Below are 22,438 nucleotides of genomic sequence, written 5' to 3' on the forward strand. Positions count from 1 at the left end.
TTTATTTTTGTTCTCCTTTTCCATTTCTTTATATCATTACAAGTCTCTTCGTACTTACCCAGTTGTTCACCACCATAAGACATGGATTTGTTCCGGAATATGACTCTCACGTCTCAATATGTACCCAAATTGTATACGCAGCCACCTAAAATTGTGGGCTCGTATGAGATTAAGGTTGTTAGTGTTAACTCACACATCACAATAGGCTGCCTAGTAATGTGGGCTAATGGGGGACAAATGATGGCAGTGGGATCTATTCCAGTTTGCTCAAGAAAATACTTAACATTGGCTGTTACATTGATTTCAACAGTTATGTAGAGACTTACCTATAGCTTAAACTTTTCCTATTTCTATTTCCTTTTTGTCTTTTAATATACAGCTTTTAGATTCTTTTGAGATCATATATTTCTACCAACAACTGTCGGCTTCACTCGATGTTATGGTTAGGCATTGGTTTTGCTCGAGATAGTGGTTGGCAATTGGTCTACATTTCTGCTTGAACCTGTGATGCGCAAAAGATGCTTATTTTATTTTTCAGTAATAATTTAGAAGTGTTATAATTTTTGTAAGTATCTTCATAAATCAAGGTATGACTTCAACAAATGTGGGTTCATTTGAGGTTGACTTGTTATAGATTACAAATCAAACCACAATAATGGTTGGCAGATGGTTAACCTTTATGGTTTTTTACTAGTATAAGCTTGCTTGGGTTTAGAATTCTTGAACGACTTTTTGAACCAACAGTTTTTTGTTATCCCTTTGAAACGTATTACTTTGAGAAACTCATGAGATTAAGGTTCGCATTAGGCTACTTCGAAACATAGTGTGCACTTGAGAATACAACTAATTGCGTAAATGCATCAAAATCTGCTTTATTAGAGATTACGTTGGACATTGTCTCCAATACAATCTCCTGTTGAATGCCGGTTCCCTGTGGTTACAAGTAATTGCGTAAATGCATCAAAATCTGCTTTATTAGAGATTACGTTGGACATTGTCTCCAATACAATCTCCTGTTGAATGTCGGTTCCCTGTGGTTACAGTTTGATATGAAGTATTCAAATCTTACATTTTTTTTATTTTATATTTATTTTTACATATATTTTCTAAATTTGAAGTCTCTTTTTAAGCTATAGTACATCACCAAGTTACATGGGTATTACAAAATCGATTCTGATTCTTTATTGTAAGCTTCATAGATGTTTATTTGAGATCACTGCTTTGGGGTCTATGCTACATTAGGGTGGCATTGTGATATACTTTAAACAACATTAGGAAAACTTGATACTGGCAGTTAAGTTTTGAATACGATATATAATAGCTTTCACAATTTGTGATTTATTGTTCGCCTGCAAAATTGGCGGTAGTCTATATTCGAAATAATAGTTGGAAGCACTTGATATCGGCAATTAAGTTATCTTATGATATACAATAGCTTTTATAAGTTGTGATTAATTGTCGGCCTACAAAATTAAGGGTGGCGTTGTGATATACTCGAAACAATAGTTGGACTACTTGATATTGGCGGTTAAGCTTTTCCTACGATATACAATAGCTTTTACAAGTTTTGATAAATTTTTGGCCTGCAAAACTAATGTTGGCAGTAGTCTATATTTGAAATACTTGATATCAGCAATTCAGTTTTCTTATAATATACAATAGCTTTTACAAATTGCGATTAATTGTTGGCCCGCAAAATTAAGGTTGGTGTTGTGATATAGTCGACACAACAGTTGGAATACTTGATAATGGCAGTTAAGTTTTCCCATACTATATACAATAGCTTTTACAATATTTGATTAATTGTTGGTCTGCGACATTAATGTTAGCGGTAGTTTATATTCGAAATAATTGTTGGAAATACTTGATCTTGGCAATTAAGGTTCTTATGATAGTGTTGTAATTTTTGTAAGTATCTTTATACATCATCAAGGTATACATCATGAAATGTGGGTTTAAAACAAACCGACTTGTTATAGACTACAGAATGCAAATTAAACTACAGTAAGGGTTGGCAGATGGTTGACCTTTGTGGTTTTATACAACATCTATGATATGAGGAGATGCTTATATTTATCTTGGTACAGACTGCAATTTATACTAGCAAGACCATGAGTATGTTGTTTTCCAATTAAACACTGTAAGGCGTACTGCATACATCAAAATAAGTTGTCAAGCAATGTGGGTTAACGAGGGCTCTATAATGTACTAAATAAGCAGTACCTTGTCGTAATGAACATCATATTTGTGATGTTCGGAGATGCTTGTTTTAATAATATGTTACCCTTGTACTTTAGTGTCACTTTGATTGGGAAATATTTTCTGGTGCCCCTTCGCTATACTGATGTTATTAAATGACTTATGACAAGATGTCTTGTAAGTGAAACAAAATTGGATAATCATCAAACTAAATACTCTTTACATTATAGTTACATATGAAAAAATGTTATCTCAGAAAGTGAAGTTCCGTGTACTGTGGCATGGGATAGCGTATGCAAACCAGTGAAAAAATGTCTATGGAGGCCTGAAGAAGAAAAACAAACGCCCGTGAGGCCATATCCATACATTGGGTAACATTATTGAGTAAGTACATGTTACTAGGTATGGATGCCTAATGTACCTTGAAAGGGTTGAGGATGTTGAATATAATCAGCATGTGAGGCCATGTGACTTGAATCGTCATTGTCTTCTCCCCAATGTACCTGATGAGGCTTGGCAACTTGAGCAAGGTTGTCTGAAGAATAAGGAATGCTTCACCCAGAGAACCAGTGGTACTATACTGTTGAGCATTTTCTTGTGCAGGTGGTGTTGCATAAGTTGTAGTGGAGTTAGATAGTATTCGGCAGACTGCTGCCTCTGGATGTAGTTCCTACTATGAACGTAATTCCTAGAACTCCGAGTGAGACCTCTACCTAACGAAACAACGGTCACCAGAGTGGCCAAATTTATCTGAACAGAACTCTAGTGGAACTACACCTTGTGACTTAAGGGATGCCTGAATGCTGGGATTGAAGGTGCTTGCTGCTGCTGAGAAAATTAGAAAATATCCGAAATCGACCCCAATGAGGTGCAATTCTTGAGAGAGCTTCAGGGTGGTGTAGGAAGGTGCAATGCGCATGAGTGAGCTGAAGGGGCGGCTCCAGAGGTTGGTTTCTTGGATCTGATTGGACAATGTAACGCAAGTTATTTTTCTGGACCAGTTAGTTATTATTCTTATTTGTGTTAATGCTAACCCTTTCTTGCATGTATTATTTTTAGTTACATCTCGCGTTATAAGCATGTTCCAGCACGACGAAAATCGAATGTAAGTGTAGTTATATTATAATGTTATCATAAAGACAACTAAAGCAAAGCTTCCCTTCCATGTTGATTTAGATACCAAGCATACCAGGAGGTTTATGTTTCAAACTTCCAGTGGGGAATGAAAAACAAAGTCTGAATAAGGAGACGGAAATATTTATACTAGCTTGACCCGTGTAACACCTATAATAATAGATCTTTGAGTATTCAGTCTAGCATTTTGTCCAATTAACTATTAAGAACAGTATGGGACTTTGGCTAGAACAAAGTACGCTCGAAAATCGAAATTGGCCCAACAATCCTGTTGACTGTCATTACTGAATGCTAAAAGAATGGGAGTTTATATGGTTCGTGTCCTTTAATACCGAGTTTTTTCCTTCTGATTTCCATTTGTAGGATATTCATATCCATATTTGTGCAAGTAACATATTTCAAACTTGTTTATAACATTCTAGTTGACTGACAGAGTTGCTTTTTAAATTTTGGTGTTAAATTGTTATGTACGGTTATACATATTATCCACATGTATGGTGTACTCTGCTTCTTGAGAAACTCTCTGGAAGGTATTAGTGCGACTATAAATCATCAAAATTTGAACTTTCATATGTAGCTTTAGTGTGAAAACACTATTTAGAGATGAGAGTCTATTTTGCTGAAAACTCATTTACATCACTTGTCCCAAATTGACCCCAACTAAATGCAGCTCCTCTGTTTTCCCTCCCAGTTGTATAGTTCTTCTTCCAATTAGTTCAAGGATTCAAAAAAAATTGGGGCAGGAAGGTGTAATGCAGATCGAGGGGCTGAAAGAGCACCCCCCCCCCCCCAAGGTACGTACGATATGGTCCACTGAAGGCAGAAAATTTGCAAACGGCCGTTGAGGGTGCTGAAGGGGCGTCGTTTGAGGCACATTGTGAGCGACCGAAGGCAGAAAGTTTGAAAATGTTCCAATGACTTCAACAAAGTGCAACAGCTATGGAAGGTGTAATGCAGGTCGAGGGGCTTAAAGAGCACCCCACCCCCCCCCCCCCACCCCCCCCCCCCCCCCCCCCCCCAAGGTACGTATGATATGGTCCACTGAAAGCAGAAAATTTGCAAATGGTCGTTGATGGTGCTGAAGGGGCGTCGTTTGAGGCACATTGTGAGTGACCGAAGGCAGAAAGTTTGAAAATGTTCCAATGACTTCAACAAAGTGCAACAGCTATGGAAGCTTCCCAAATGGGTCAAAAAGGTGCAGTGCACGTCGAGGGAGCTGAGAAGGGGCAGCTCCTGAGGCACGACACACCAAGTCTGGGCGACCAAACACATAAATTTCTAAAATGTTTCAAATCGACCCCAATGAAATGGAACTCCTTTGGGAAGCTTCCATGGTGGGCTATGAAAGTGCAATGGACGCCGAGGGAGTTGAAATGGGAGCCCCCAAGGCTATTTTATTGGATCTGATTGAAATTACTACTCAAGATGTTTCGCTGCACCACTTGGATACAGTTCATTTTTTTCCTCTGCTTTGGTTAGTGCTAACTGTTTGTCGAATATATATATATATATATATATCCACGTGCTCGGCATTATTAAACTTGTTCCGACATGACGGACATCGAACGAAAATAAGATTTAATCGTAATGATATCACGAAGACAGCTAAAGCACAACTTTTCCTTCAAAATAAGGAGGTAAAAGTGTTTATACTAACATGATCAGTACAATACCTATCATGATAGATCTTGAGAATCAAGACAAGCAACTTATCCAACTACATATGAAGAACAGTATGGAGAGAGACGAACAAAAAAGGGAATGTCAACTTCTTGAATTCTAGTTGGGGGTCTTGAACCCAGCTGGAACAGAGCCTGTTCAAAATATGGTAAGGGTGATGTGAATTTAGGTCAAGTTTATATGTTCTATAGTTGGTTCCAATGATCACTGATCTTAATTTAACCTTCGGGCTAGTCTTTAGAGTTTGACTCTAACACGGGTCCCGTGGTTTTGTTGGCCTTTCAATCACTTATTTGGCCAAAAGAACCCCTAATTTGGATTCATGCCTTTTTTGGAAATAGAAAATCGTACAATTAGAACAATTTTGTTATTTGTCTCGCACTTGTTTGTGTGGCCAGTTCCATTTGGAAGTATATTTTTGTGTTTGTGGTCAGTTCCATTTGGAATTTTATCTTCTGGATGGTTTTATTTTGCAGCTGCCATTTCGTGTCTAAAACGTAGAAGATAGGTCTGGAAGTGAGAACTATCTTTATTTCCTTCTCTACAAATGCATGTGATTGCATTTGGAGAAGTATTTCTCTGCTGTATTTTAATTAAAGGGGAACTTCTGCCTGTAAATTTCTCTTTATGTTTGATCTCTTTCTTATTGAAATATTTAGGTGACCATGGTTCATGTATCGTGAGAATAGAAGGGAAGTAGTTCTCTTATTCTGAACTGAAATCTTCTATATGTAGGTGCCAATCTGCTATTGCGAGTTCTGGATAGGCCTTTGCAGATGTTGTGATGTAGATAAAAATCAAATTTACTAGTTATAGATATAATTTATTCTTAATCAATAAGAAGTGCAATAGGGTAAGTTGGCCCCCTGATTAAACATGGTTGTTCATTATCTGACTAGTTGTATCAAGTACTATGAAAATTCTGTAGACCTTATCATGGAGGAAACATTATGAGATTTGAAGTCTGCTTTTCTGTTTCTTTCACGTGGAGTTATGAAGGCTTTTGAGCAAAATGGTAAGGAAATATCTTAATCAGAATACGTCCATTTCCTTATATAGACCTGTAATAACTTATTAGATAATGTCTTTTCAATTGAATAAGTGAGAAAGGTTTGGTAGATATTGAGATCTTCAGAAAGAAATGTTAACTATCGTGCTTTAAAACACATGCATGAATCTTAGTTTGAGAATGTTATTCCTAAACTTTTTGCTGTCACTTTCGTGAGTCGTAACAGTCTGTAGTCCTAGCTTCTATCAGCTGTTTCACCAAACTCTATAATCTGTCTTTAAGGTTTTTTTGGCCTCAAAGGAAGAGAAACAAACATTGTTTCTTTTCTTTCTGTTTCATATTATTTGTTTTCCTTTCACATTGTTGTACAAATTGTGACATTTTGCAGTTGGAAATCTTAATAGGTTTTTCATATGAATGAAATATTATACAAAAAGCTATTTTGTTGGCAAGTGAAGTTATTGTGTCACGTCTAACGGGACGCTATGTGCGCATCTGCACCATTACTAATGGTCCTACTCTTATGTACTTTACTTGTATATATGTGCGATATATCTCAGTTTTTGTCGGATCATTTATCCATTAAGTTGTTGATTCTTGCGATGTAATATACGACGATTTACATTTCATCGTGGTTATATGAATTATGAAGTGGGGGTGGTTATAGTGCCATGCTATATATATCTTATTGATGACGCTATGTGAGTATGTGGGCATCTGCACCATTACTAATGGTCCTACTCTTATGTACCTTACTTGTATATATGTGCGATATATCTCAGTTTTTGTCGGATCATTTATCCATTAAGTTGTTGATTCTTGCTATGTAATGTACGACGATTTACATTTCATCGTGGTTATATGAATTATGAAGTGGGAGTGGTTACAGTGCCATGCTATATATATCTTATTGATGACGTGAATATCAAAATCGTAGTAATTGAAAGCTGCTTTAGAATCTTTGATCTCTGGAAAAACTGCATTTAAATTGGAAAGTAAGTATTAAACATGGATCATAACCTGTTCATAGATTCTTTTTTTTCGTGATCTTAAGTGTCGTCTCTTGTTGCACGTACGCCATGATTAAGTAACCAGCAGTAAAACTTACTCTTGTTAGGATCTAGAGCTCAATGTATATGTGCTCACATTTACATTAAGTTACCACACATTTTAATTTTTTTCAAGAATGTAGATGCTTGAGGGCCTATACAGATGTTTCCAGTTTCTTTAGTAAGTTACTTAATGTAAATCTGTATGAACCTTATAACTTAGAATCTTCTTGCAGGTATTGGCAAAAATATAGAGGAAGTGGTATGTGATTTGCACAACCTCCACGTAGCATATTTTACAAAGGAAGAATTGGGGGAAGCTATGTGTGGTCAAAGAAACAATTTCACAGGGTAACAACTATTACACCTACCAATTTTTTTTTTTTGAATTTCCTTGCTTCCATTTATGGTATTCTAGTAGGGAAAACTTAGTAACGGTATAGTGGCCTTACTAGTAATATTTGGTTAATGTAGCTCGTAGAAATAAAATGACGGTCGTCAAACTGAGCTTCGTTGAAGGGAAAATAAACACATCTTTAAAATTCAATACCTAGTGGGAATGTTAACGACGTAACATCTTCTTGCACGAGTCATACACGGATCATAACCTTAACTATAAATAGCCCAAAGAGAAATACATAAAATTTTCTTCTCATCCTAACTGTGGTAAGTTGGTAGTTACGTGGTACAAGGAAATCATCTTTTTTCTCATTTTAAAATCGTGCGGGAAAACATGTTGAATGAATTGAGGGCTTGATACCAATTAGTCACGAGTGAGATGGTTCTAGAACAATGCTAACCTGAGTAATTAAATAGTTTTGAAACTTCTGGCTCGGATTGATTTTGCTCCCCACCTTCTTGTTCATTAACTCGAAATATCAGAGATTTAAGTAGATTTACCTTAAGGCCCGAAGCCAACTTGTACCAGATTAGAATATCTCTCAGACTCCTTAATTTGCTCCTATTGTTGTCAATGAAGAAAAGGGTATCATCTGCGAATTGTAAGTGGTTAAGAGGTTCTCACCCCTTTCACTAACTCTGAAGCCCCTGATCAAATTTAGCTCCTCAACCTTCTGAAGACAATGACTCAAAACTTCCCCCACTAGCAAGAAAAGCATAGGCGATATTGGGCATCTTTGTTTAAGGCCATGAGAAAACTTTGGAAGGTCTACCATTGATTAGGATAGAAAACGCAGCAGATGAAACACACCCATAAATCCAGCTCCTCCATTTGTAGTCGAAACCCATTCTTTCTATCACTTGATAACAGTCCACATACTTACAGTTTTCTGTCATGATACATGAGTAATTGTTTGGGATACTTATCACTGTTGGCCGAGGCACCTTATAGGTATTCGACTGGGCAAAAAGTTACTATACTTCAATAATACTTTTTTTTGAATTTTTGGTTCAGTTTCTGGTACTGTAGGCAAGATATAACAAGGTTGCAGTCGACCTATTAGTGTCGTTATGATAATATAACTTATAGCGTTAATGATGGTGGCTGAAAACCATCACCGCCAAACCAATATAACTAAGAGATCTAAAATATTCTAAACATTCCTATATCTAGTAAGAATGAAGAAGCTTAACAATAGATGGAATTTCAGCTTGAGAAGCAAAAGAAAAAAAAACAAAAAAAAGGGGGAAGGTCAAAGGATTTTAGAAACTTCTAAAATCCGGCCAGGATGCTTTGGAAGCTTCCTGGTAGGACCGACCAAGCATACGCGTCTCGGTCTGGGAGATTGAGACGGTCTGGGAGATTGAGACGGTCTGGAAGCTTCGAGCAACTACTGAAGACGCGTCCAGCAAGTTTAGTCTGGTCTCGATTTTAGAAACCGAGACCAGCTGAAGTCCGGACTTCCCCAGACGCGACCAACAGCGTCTGGGAAAGCCAGGAAGCTTCCTGGACGTGTTGGACTTGTCCAAGGCACCCGAGTCACAACAGTGCCTCGGACTCGACCAGACGCGTCTTGGAGACGCGCCTGGGTGCCCGATGGTGTCTCGGCCTAGCCCGAGACACCTGCCCAGGTCCGGTCTTGCACCAGACGCGTCTGGAGCATAGACCCGCGTCCTGGCCTATGTCCAGGACGCGACCAGGCCACGATTGGGTCTAGTCTCAGGGCATGCCGGCTTTTGGCCGTGCCATGTCCTGACCATGCCTAGGCCTTTGTCTGGCCTAAATCGAGACTTGTCTTGGACTTTGTCAAGACCTGTCTCGGACCTTTTTCGAGCTATTAAGTGGACCGGAATTTTATCCGATTCCACCCAAATTTTACCGAAATTGTTCCGGGGCACCCGAAGGCTCGAAACGGGTTTTTCTTAAAATTGATTTGGGAAATCATTAAGAATCAAACTAATTTTTACTGAAATTGATCTGGGCTACCCGAAGGTCCGAAACGGGCTTTTCTTGAAATTGATTTGGGAAATCATTAAGAATCAAATCAATTTTTTTTTTTAAATTGACCCGGGCTTCCAAAACCCCAAGATGAAGTTTTTCTTAAAATTGATTTTAATAATCATAAAAGATAAAATCGGAATGCACCATTAGTCGAATTCTTTAAATCTAGACTTAAGGTCCGTAATGTGACATGTGATGTCGACAAAAGTATCTCCCGGAGTATCATGCATATATAATTCTTGGCCTTTAAATGTTATACGAATGCATGTGATGTGAATACGGGAAACTAGTATGGTCATAGAAATTGTTTTTTTAATTCTTGTTTCAAGCACGGATAGGTGCAAATTTGTAATTAATTTTAATTTCAAGTTTATACGATCTGCGAATCGTTAGAGTCTTGTAATTAGAGTTTAGGGCCTATGAGTCCATTGAAGAAGCTCGAGGATGAGATCCAAAGGCGAGTGGGAGAAATCAACGGAGGTTCAAGGATGACGATCTAAGGCGAATCAAAGATGAAACAAGAAGAAACCAAAAGAGATTAGATCTTCTAGGTTAGGGGCCATACTAGGATCCATGTCTGCTTAATCTACTTTCTCGCGCGTATTTACTTACTTATTTACGCTTTACGTCGTGGATGTTAGTTAGGCTAAGTAGTTCACTATAACACGTGTCGGACTAGCGTAAAAGTCCCTAAAAGTAATTTTGAGTGAAGTGCCTATCCAGATTAAGAAACTAATTGCGCCCTTGTTCGTGATGGTGGGTTGGCCTTCACAGAGTACCATCACTACCTCGGGACAATGCGGTAGGCCTATTGCAGAGGCCTACATACTAAATGGTTCCACTCAACGAGATCAGCAAAAGAGTTTTGAATACTCGAGGCAAAAGGATAGATTATTCATTCATTAATGAAATCTATCAACTAAGAGTCATAAGGATATGATCAGTGAAGTAGTTTGCTCACTTGAAACGACGTAGTCGAGGGTACGGCCCTAGTCCGCTTTACTCCGAAGAACTGGAATCTTGGAATCACGTTATTCAATCAGGGACGGTTTTATATTGAATAATGTGGGAAACTGAATTTTTCCAAAAACGATAACCAGTTTAAAACTTTGCAATTCTTTTATGTAGTTTTAAGATGACGAAAGAGAATTTCAACTTTCGCTCACTCCTCGACGAGGAGAAACTGAATGAGCACAACTTCCTCGAATGGGAGAGGAATCTGGGAATAGTTCTCAGGATGGAAGGCAAGTTGAATGTGCTAGATACTCCAATTCCAATATTGGATGCTACTTCGACTAATGAAGAAAAGGAGCACGAAAAGAATGTTCGGAAGAGGGCAGAGTCAGTTACGTGTTTGATGTTAGCGACCATGGAACCTACTCTTCAAGCGCAGTTCAAACATGGATGCTTACTCCATGATTCGACAACTTCGGGAAATGTTCCAGAAACAGTCGAGATTGGAGAGGTATGAAACCGCTAGAAGACTGCTGGACATGCGCCTCGAGAAAGGAAAACCAGTCGGGCCTCATGTTCGTCAGATGATCAGGCTCATTGGCAAGCTAGCTAAACTGGGTTTTCCTTATAGCCAACAAGTGGCTACCGACACTATCCTTCACTCCCTCCATAGTGGTTTCAATCAATTTTAAATGAACTACAACATGAATGGATGGGATAAAACGTTGGAGGAACTTCATGCGATTCTTCAGACAGCCGAACAGGACGTAGCAATAGTGGAACATAAGAAGGATGTTCTTATGGTACAAAAGGACAAAGGGTTCAAGAAAGGTGGAAATCAGAAGAAGAAGAAGCATGTGTCAAAAAGAAAAGGCAAACAGACTGCCAAACATAAAGACAAAGGTCCTCCTCCTGACACCAAATGTTTCCGCAGTGATGGCAAGGGTCACTGGAAGAGAAACTGCGCTAAGTTCTTGGAGGACAAGAAGAACGGAATAGTGGTTTTTGGTTCAGGTATTTACAGTTAATTTATCAAATACTGTAAAATTCCCAGTATAGTATGAGATACCTAAATGCCCTATCATTATGAATGTACAGGAGCAGCTGGGAACTGAGTATTTGGCTAAAGGAGATAAGATCCAAGAGGGAGCAGAAGCCAAGACTGCTAAGGATGCTGAAAGGGATCGGAGTCTTCTTTAGGCACAAAATCTAGATTAAGTGTTTTCTAGTTTAACATCATCTCTGTACTAAGTATTATGGGGAATCAATAAAGAAGTTTAATTCTATATTGAGATGTTATGAAGTGCTAAATTAATCAATTATACCGAATGATTCTAATCTTGGTTAAACCTGTAAAAGAGACATGAAACTCTCAAGTTCATCCCAATGAAAAAGGGATGAGGACGGTATGCCCAAAATAACCAAGATTTATTAAGGAAACACTTAATCGATTGACAAGATAGAAGGTCTTGTGTCAGAAACAGAGGTTGATCGTCAACGTACTTCCAACCTATCCAATTTGGAGTGTCCAAAAGGATAAAATTGAAGAAGACGAATCGAACCCTATCCTCCAAAATCCGCTATGTCTAGACACAACTTCTCACGTATTACCAAAATCCGTCTAAAAGCTAAAGCATGTGCAAAAGTGTTTTACGAGGATACAAAAATTAGCTAAAAGGCTGACGCAATTTCTTTAGAAGAAATTTGGGTTTTTTCCACAAAAGATCAAGAGAACAAAGTGTTTGTTGCTCACGATAGTATTCTTCTAGTAATTAGCGTAACAAATTATTAGAAGAATAAGTGGGACAAAAGTATAAGACGAATTAATTCGACCATGAGAAAAGTCATGAGGAGTCATGAGGAACAATCATGCAAAATTGTACCTGCCGATTAAGTTCGACCAAGAGCAACAATACTGTTAAAAAACAGTTAACCGCGGTTCCACACAAAAGATAAAAGATAGAATCTAAAACCTACCGCACAAAAGCGAATGAGATTCGCAAGAGATCTCTCAAGTAGTTGAAAGTTGTTTAAAAGGAAAAATTTCAAGTAATCGAGAGTAATCCAAATTGTTGCTTAAAAGCCCTCAAGGTCAAAAGGTCATCTCACAAACTCAGAAGATTAAATTCCTCCTGAAGAGATAAAAGACCTGCGCAGAGACGGAAACCGACTCTAGATTTTGGCATCAAGCCAAATATTATGGAATCCATATCTCATCAAGACATGTAGCTTGATAATTTAGTGAACGGAAGACTTAAATTAGTTTTTCATGATAAGAAAACTGAGAAGGATGGAAACCTTACAGTTTCCCAAAACTAGACAGGAAGAATAAGATTCCTCTAGTCCAGTTATGTCCATACGCACGCTTCGCGAATCCGTAAATGGATAGAAGCATGCGAGAGTTGGATTCTCGATTCATAGAGGTGATCAAAGAAGTTTGATTCCTGAGGAATGAAGAAAATCTTGAATCACGAGTTTGAAGAAGGTAAGTTGGAGTAACAAACTTTCAGGTCCGTATGCAGAGTACATACAAAAGATTGAGTACAACATAAAAATGTTGGTAAAACAGTTAGAAACCGACTCAATAAAGGACCACACACAAAAGGATAAAATGCCATTTTGGGCATCAAAGGTCTGTAAGCATAGATCGATTAGATGATAGGATTAAGAGTCCTTGGTATGTCAAAGATTCTTGAAGTCCAAATTCGAAAGGTCCATGACTCAAAAAGTCTATGAGAAATTCGACCCAAAAACTCATGACAGAGAGCGTTGCAAGACACGGAGTCTAGAAGACACCGATGAGCAAGCACGCATGAGAGAGACATTTATGTACAAAACATAAAGTCGGTCATGTATGACATGATTAGACTTTAGACATCTAGAACACTAATGTCGACCTCCAAATTTGGATTGGAGAATCCGAAACACCTAGAGCATCCTAGAAGGCTGAAGGATGAAGTAGCACAAAAGTTGAACATGTCATCGTAGCAAACTTCCAGACATGGAAGGAAAGTAGGTTGAAAGAGTTTCAAGCCGGGAACTGTTGCAAATTCTACATAAACAATTAAAGCCTTAATGCTAGTAAAGAGTTACTAGTAATTATCAAAGTTGAAGGAACCAACCTTCATATTAATTGATAATTAGAAAAGTTTAAACGGATAATAAAACATTCCGAATAGGTTTGTCAGATACGTGATCTGATGAATGAAACCCTATTAAGTGAACTTGGAATACATATTATCATCACCCTGGTCTAGGTCGTTACATGGACAACAACGACTAATGAAGACTAGCACGTAAGCTCGATGGGATAGCGCAATTTTATGGGTTATAGGAATAGTGTATTCTATTCGACTACGTGGGTGTGTAATAGGGATTATACACTGGATAACCCTCAAATTAGAAGTACATCACTCATGATGAACGTCAAACGCTTCTCATAAGACAAAATTGGAGAGATTCCTAAAAACATGAGTGCTCCGCTCATCTTATGTAAGGAATGTCCGACTTTGATTTCGTTAAACGTCGCGCCGTAAAAGGAGGTTATAAAGGCGGATACTGATAAGGACATGATAGACATGAAGTTAAGTGGGAGTGGAAGAATGGATTGTGTCAGCCTAATCGGAATCGAGCATTGCACTTGTTCTAAGTACAAGTGAGAGTCTGGAGGAGATATCCTTCGACCAAGATTTCGATGCGAGCAATTTGTCGGATAGGACAATTGATGAAGAAGATCATCAAGTCCGGTTGATTTAGGGGTCGTAGTGTTTAGCTAGAAACCAACTACAATCGTCGAATTACGAAGTAATTCGCGGCTAACTTCGACCGGATCCTACAACGGATTACACATAAGAATGGCTATCTTCAAGGGGCCGCCACTACCACTAATATCACCAACATTTCTGTACAAGAGTAATCGTGAAAATCATAAATAAATTCATTAAAATCAAGTATCTCTATGAGTAAAAGAAAAAAAAATTATCAAAAGTAAATTGGATTACCAAACTTACTTTTTGACTTTTTTTTTACTTATAAGTAACATTTTTGCCAAATATACTTCTTAATTTTTTTTACTTTTTTAAAGTAAAATAACTTCTACTACAAGCAAAAGTACTTATACTTTTGGTTGCTAGACGACACCTTAATCATATTCAAAATGGTCTTTTAGGAAACCAAATTAGAGGTGGACTCTTATTAGGGTTCTATAAAATGACCTTTAGGACAGTGAATAAGGTGTGGAATTTCTCTTATAGCTTTCTTACTCTACCATATTAAGTAGAGAGGAGAAAGGGAGCTAATTCTCAAAAAGCTATCAACTAGTCATTCAAGAAAAAGTGTTCTTCTTTATGAAACTATCACTGGAGTTCTAGCTAGCTTTCAAGGTGGGAGATTAAGTAGTCTATTCGGTGTCCCAAGTAGAGGAGCAACAATGGGAGCTCTTGGTCTTCTAAAGCGATTGGAAAGGTTCGAGGGAAAACTAGCGATTAAGGTAATCTTTTAGTTTTACTTAATTACTTAGTTAATCATTAGTTTATGCATGATGATCCAGGGACCATACTAATATTAGACATGAGATGTCTGAGATTCTACTAACAACATTAGTAGACACCACCAGTACCCAACACGTCCAACCCGGGGGACTTCCCCAACTGGCAAGCTCATTACGGCGAGCTGCCCTAATGTCGACCTCGGGTGGAATATTGTACTTATGTCGCAATCCACTCACATAATCTTCGTCAAGTATTGAAAAACAACGCCCCTCTAGCGTACCCTCTGCCTCGGCACTTTGCGAGTCTGAGGCACCCTCGTCGTTATCATCAGTAAGACACATGCTCGGGTCCTCCATCCCAGAAGTCATCGACGAAAAAGGTTGAACAATTATTTCCCACCTAATGTCTAGGCCTACAAACTTCTATCTGGAACAAGTCTAACAAATATTTGCACATATACTCCCATTACACTCACGAGCGAGTTAACACTTAGTCCACATAGACTATATTTTGTCTCTCTGTGGTAACTAAAGTCCTGTTAATTCGAATGGAGTGAGCCGACACTTAGTCTAGCTAGACTATATTTGGTCTCTCTAGGGTAACTAAAGTCCCGTTAAACTCGAAACGGCTAGGCATCTAATACTTCCAAACCGCCCATATGGCAGTTTCGAGGGCATTGCCCTCCAAATTGCCAGTTGGAGAAATTTTCTCCAACCCGTCCATGGGCACTTTGGAGGGAATTTCCCTCCAAACTACCTATGGGTAGTTAGGAAAAAATTTCTTCCAAATCGTCCATAAACGATTGGAGGGTTTTTGTCTCGTAACGGTGCCTTGAACTCTTCTTTGTCTGACGTTCATTTAGAAACTCTCAGCCGCCCAGTTGATTATCGAGAATCTTACACCGATAACGGTATTTGGACGTTCCAGATATCCATATAGTGGTCCCAAATTATTCGGCAAATTGTCAAGATCTTTAGTTCGACATAATAATGGTCGAACTTAGTCGAACTATAACTCCAGTACGACACTGGACACAGACGCTTCCTCAACGCTACCAACCTACTCTCTAAGTGAGCAACTCACTAACTTAGAGAGTGGGGGACAAACTATAATGGCCAAAAATCGTATTAGGCCCACTTCGTCTAAATGTCGCCTAGACCGAGCATACTTCAAACAAATATCACTTGAGCCCGACCCAATCGCCTACTAGTTGAACACTCTCCAACGCGACATTCGACCCATTAGAAGCCCAAACGGTTGTAGGCCCTTGTGAACGTCCATCTAGACGAACAATAACCGATTAAAAGTAACAATACTCCAAGCACCCCTTGGCCGTCCTCAACCGAGCCTGCCGGTTACCGAGTCAAACTCAACTTCGGAGACCTCGCCACGTATTCATTGACAAAATTGTTGATGTCAAAAAATGGCTTTCTGTTAGATCAGCATGAAATAGGGAGTTGATGCATGACAGCCTCAGTTATGTTCGAATCCTCCGTTAAGTTGGGGGATTAATCAGCTCGGTGCTCCTGCTTTCAGCTCTGCTTCTCTTTGTTCCAGCTCCTGGCTCCTGTTTCTCGCTCCTCGCTCCTGCTCCTCGCTCCTTGCTCCAGATCTTTGTTCATGTTCGTCTGTTTTCGAGGGGGAAAACCCACAAAGGGTTCGAAAATCGCTCCGACGCTCAAGCCAGTCAGGATGATCTTTGTGGTAAAAGAGTGAATATTGATTGATCCTTTTGGGGGCGAGTTATGAGAACTCTAAGTTTCTTGTAATCTTTTTTGGGTAACGAGATCGTGTCCTGTGGGGGGCCTTTTATAGGCGATGTTAGGCCGATTGTGATTAGTGGCGGTGGTGAGGCGGTTGCCGTCAATCCGAAGGGAAAGTTTCCTCCCTTGAGTATCTAGGGTTTCTCTCGGAGTCTATCCCGGATCTTTGATAAGTGGAAGTTCATAAGTTCAAGGATCTTCCGTAGATATCTTGTTGGTGTGATAAACTCTAAAAGAGAAGTTTCCTCCTTTTAGATACATGGAGTTTAAACTGACTTAAACACTTCGAGATGTGTGGCTGACTGAGATCTTTCTAGAAGTTTCGGGATTAAGTCGATAGGTCGCTTGGCGTTGCTGCCTCCCCAGTTCTGGGCGTAAGACACTGGTCGAACCTGTGTGGACCCCCCTCACTCCTTTGAAGACCCCAGGGCTGATTTGTTCATGCCAAGGGCGTCTCGCAGGGTTGGTTTCTTCTGGCCGACCTCCCAGTTAGGGGAACATTCGGTGGACCATCAGGAGCTCAGCAGTCTTGCTGCCTTAAGCCGGCTTGACCTTGTTGACTTCAGGTTTAATCTTGACTCTTCAGACGTTAGTCAACGTCTAGACATTTTGTGCATCATCATGAGTCCCGCCACTCGTTAGTCGAAAGTAATGAGACTGAGAAGTAAAAGTAACTCATGTGTTTTAAACATTGAAGACTCTGAAGTCAAGGATTTTACCTGCACCAGAGTTGTTTCGCGAAGCTCGGTCTTTCTTTTATTTTTCTAGGGTTGCATATTCCTGAGCTAGTTTGAACCGAGTTGGAAGAGATTGTTGATGGTAAAACCTCTTTTTCTAGGGTTGTATTTGTTAGAACTTATTTAAGTTGTGTTTGCTTTTGTCTGATGGATGCGTGGCTGGTTTTTTCGAGGCATGTTACTGCTTCTGCTCAAATAATTAATTTCCTTTTCATGCGCGATTCTGTGACGTCACATAATTGATCTTCTGATCACGCGTTTTCGGTGTTGATCTTTTGAGTGACTGCGTACGGCAGTTTCGGTGTCATGCGTGGACATGTGGCATTTCGCGATTGAAGAGGTTAGTGCGCCTCCTGCTCGTTTTGTTTAATTACTCCTTTGGTTCTGCCGTTACTCGAGCCGTCAGTGGTTTAGGGAGGTAAAGGGGCCTTTTTGATACCCGGTGCTTGTTGCTACGTGTCTGTACCCCATTGGAGGTGCCTTCAATATATGCTCTACATCTCTAGTTTCAAGAAAACAAACGACTTCTTTGTTTCGTAAATTTCCCGTCCGAACTTCAAATTGACTACCGTTTTCACCTTCAGACCCGTCATTGACTCTACTTGTCATTTGATTCACTTGACATCTTTTTCTCTCGTTCCGGTCGCATGAGATGAAAGTGATAATTGGTTCGTTTTATTCCAAATCAAACGTTAAAGTCCAAATAACTTACCTAACAACAAAAACACATAAATAATTAGAAATAAGACCTGAAATGAACTAACTCATCGAAGTAAGTGACCAAAATGTGGCAATTTCACGCCACATCAATGTGTTCACTGCGGGACGTGGTTTTAGACTTATCCTTAGAAGTTCTTATAATCCTAGGCTTTTGAAGATAGGTTCAACTTGAATGGAGAAGGCCCAATAAATATTCTGAAATTCAAAATCTTCTTCTAAATACATAAATATCTTTATTATTTTAGCAATATTTGTTCTAAAGAAAGTTTTGATCTTGAAAGCATTAAACTTGTAACTTTTTCTGTTGTTGTTGGTAGATGGATAATTGTGTCGGGCTCTCATCTGAGATGCTCGTGTCGAATTTTCTTATGAGATGCTTGTATATTGTTGGTAATCTTGTCTGATACGTGATTATGTATGTTCATCTTGTCTGTACTTGCAATCAATAGTGTTAGGACTTAGGATCACAAAACATTTTTTACGTTTTTTTTTGTTGAAAGAGTCTTTTATGGATACTTGCAACAAAAAAAAAAGTCTTTTATGGATAGTGTCTATGTTAAGTAAAGGGTTAGATAGAATGACCTTTAAAATTGAAGCGTCAAAAAAACTTCATGAAGGTGTTTTCATATTCGTAAGTTTGAGTTAAAGTACTCTAAACACAGGATACCAAAATAACTTTTAAGTAGTTTCTACTATTTGACTCTCTACTTCATCGCATTCTTTCATAATCATGCTACAGCAACTCTACTTCATCGTTTTCTATCATATTGTCGTGTGTTAATCTTGTCATTTATTAAGTCAAAATAAGATTTGTTCTACGTATTTTATTTGTCTATAATGCTATATATTTATATATAATTGGTATAATAATTAAGATCTCTTTGTTTTTTGTCATGATGTTACTTCATCGTATTCTTTCAGACGGTACATGTCAAGCATTTCGACTTAAGTTCTATATACGGTGTCATGAGGCAGAGGTAGGGTACGAAATATATCTTCGTGATAACTTGCTAAACTGATCCGTTGTACTAAATTACGAAAAATGTAGTCGAAACCCGATTTTTCCTTTTTATACTTATATCACACTGCCTTCATCTCACCACTTGACCACCGTTGTAGGGTTAGAGTTCTTTCCAAGACTTTCATGTGACCAGTCAGCCTTTTCTGTTGGCTTTAAGTAATTTTAGTAACCTTACTTGCTCTCTTTATTATGTTGTGTTTTTTGAAATAGGGTAGTTAGTTGAGACCAATTCATGGATAGATATCTCTGTTTTATGTATATTAATTGGGATCAGTGATAGTCCACTCCAATATGGTTAAATCTTCCAAGTGAAGGTTCTACACGTTAGATTCAACAAGGTTGTTGATCATCTGATTAGCCAAGTGCCCCTTCACAAGTTATCCTTAGTAATGGAGTGACAAAAGAAAAAAAATGAAAAGACAATGAGCGAAAGCATTAACTGTAACAGTTGCTCTCACAATTGAATATAAAGTTGAAGAAAATTTGCACATCTTACGATGGATGAAACACTTTTTTTCATTTATTTATAGGTGAAATAGGGAAGTCTTGTGCTTTGGTTTTGCGAGGAATTGTGAAGGCTTTGAGCAAAGACAGTAAGAAAATATTCTAAATTTGTGTTGGGCTTGTGAGCAATAATTATTTTCTCTCTTTCTCTCACTGACTATTTGTCTGTAGTTCGCACTCTAGATCTCTCTCTTGTTATAGATCACTCTAATTATTTCTCTAATTATAGACATTTCTCTGTTTCCCGCAGTCCCTCTCTCCCTCTTGGTCTGTATAGATCTCTCTTTGAAAATCACAGAGTTCGTGGCCACGAAATGATTTGTAGCCACGAAACATCTTGTAGCTACGGAATGTTTTAGGGCAACTAAATGTTTTATAGCCACAAAATGGTTATGGACACAAAACATTTTGTGGCCACGAAATCCTCGAGGAGGGTCTCACTAAAAACCCTCCTCAATGTCAGTTCAGACGAAGGGAACACTTTCCTTCGCAGGAACGGTGTCTATGCGAGAGAGGGACAGAAGCAATGAGAAATCGATTCAGAAATAGTGAGAGATGGAGAGAGAAACAGTGAGAGATGTAGAGAGAAATGGTGAGAAATCGAGAGGCATAAATAGTGAGAGCAATAGCGAGAGAGGTAGTAAGAGGTAGGCAATTGAGGAATCGAGACAGAGACTAAGAGAAGAAGAGGGAAAGAATAAGAGAATAAGAGAGAGATGGTGAGAGAGGGGACAAAGATTAAGGGGCAATGTTTGATTAAGTCAGTTTTTGGACTAAAAAAAATATATCCACGAGTCAATATTTATTGACTAAATTTTTATTCCCCGGAGATTTTTTTTTTATTCCCCAAAGTCGCGGCCATAATTAAACGTATTTAAAGGTGTCATGGGATTTCAAACTTATCCTCGTAAATTCCGATAGTCTTATAAAATGAACATGCTTGTTAAAGGTTAGGCTAAACATTGTGAGAAGTAAAAATAATGTAGGGCAGGGGCGGAGCTATAGGTGGGCAAGCCGGGCTGCAGCCGGGTCTTCCCACCTGTAACTTCTACCTTATGTTGACTTTTTTACGATGTAGCCCGAGTCTTCCCACCTGACTTATACTTTGCGTTGAACTTTATAACTAAAGATTTCAGTAGCCCAGCTGGTAAGGCAAGAGGTTTATACCCATGAGGTATATTAACATGGCCGCGGCTTTGGGGAATAAAGAAAATTCTCCGGGGAATAAAGACTTTCCTTAAAACTAGTCAAATAAGATTGACTTTTTATGTTTCTTTTTATTGCTAAGGGGCTTCTAATTTTAGAAGATGCTATAAAAAAGGCTCATCCATCTCATCACCTCTCTCTACCACTTCATCTTCTTGACACCTCATCATCTTCTTCGGCGAAAGTCGACCTTCAAACATTAAAAAAAAATATATATATTTTCTCTCTCCTCTCTCTCTCTCTAAATTTTTTTTTCGTTTCTCTCTCTCTCTGGAACAAATCTAGAGAGAGAAGGATAATGCTCTATACTCTGCTTCAGTGGATGACCTGGAGACAATGTCTTGCTTCTTTGAGGACCAACAAACAGGAGTTGCACCCAAAAATATGCAGTAGCCACTGGTGGATCTCCTTGAGTCTGAGAAGCCATGTAGAGACGAAAGGTCTCCTTCAGTGATTGTAGTACCAGCTCCTAGAGTACCTTTTAAGTATCTGAGCACCTTTTTTAGTAAGATAAGATGAGTGGACCTAGGTTGATGCATAAACTGTGCCAAATAGTTCACAGCATAGGTGATATCAGGTCTTGTCATTGTAGCATATTGTAGTCCTCCCACAATGCTTCTATAGAACAAGGGATTGTCAAGTGGTTCTCCATCCAATTTAGACACCCTTTTTCCATGAGAGACTGGAACCAAGCTAGGCTTGCAATCAAGGAGCTCAGCCTTATGAAGGAGCTCAGTAATGTATTTAGTTTGAGTAAGATGTAAGGAGTGATGCTTGTTACCTTGATGCACCTCAATTCCCAAGAAAAAGTGTAGAGACCCTAACTGTTTCATTGCAAATTCTCTGCCTAGATCAAAAACCAACTTGGACAGGAGGGACTCACTTGAACCAGTGAGAATAATGTCATCAACATACAGTAGGAAGATTAATAATTTCCCATCCTTGTGATAAATGAACATAGATGTATCAGATGAACTCTGAGTGAATCCCCACTGAATAAGATATGTAGCTATTATTGTAAACCAGGCCTTAGGTGCCTGCTTTAGGCCATATAATGATTTTTGGAGATGACACACAAAGTCTGGATGTTGAGGATCTTCAAACCCAGGGGGTTGTTTCATATAGACATCCTCTGAAAGATCTCCATGCAGGAAAGCATTGGAGACATCCAGCTGTTGAATAACTTGTGAGTGACTGCAATTGTGAGGGTTACTCTTACTGTTTGGATTTTAACAACTGGACTAAATGTTTCCTGATAGCCCAATCCCTCTGGTTGATCATACCCCTGAGCCACCAGTTTGGCTTTGTATCATTCCAGAGATCCATCAGATTTGTACTTTACTTTGAAAATCCATTTACACCCAAGAATGTTCATAGAGGGTACCTTAGGAGTCAAAGTCCATGTGTGATTTTGCATAAGAGCCTGATATTCTGTCTGCATTGCTTGAAGCCAATATGCAGACTTGATAGCTTCCTTATATGTCCTTGGTTCAGGAATAGGTGATAATGCAGCAAGAAAAGAAGAATTAAGAGCATGTGGAGTTGTAAAATGAGCCACATGGTCAGGGATG

This window comes from Eschscholzia californica, unplaced genomic scaffold (assembly GCF_041429995.1).
Source record: "Eschscholzia californica isolate CP2 unplaced genomic scaffold, dmEscCali1.0.p SCAF_1, whole genome shotgun sequence".
Classification (NCBI taxonomy): domain Eukaryota; kingdom Viridiplantae; phylum Streptophyta; class Magnoliopsida; order Ranunculales; family Papaveraceae; genus Eschscholzia; species Eschscholzia californica.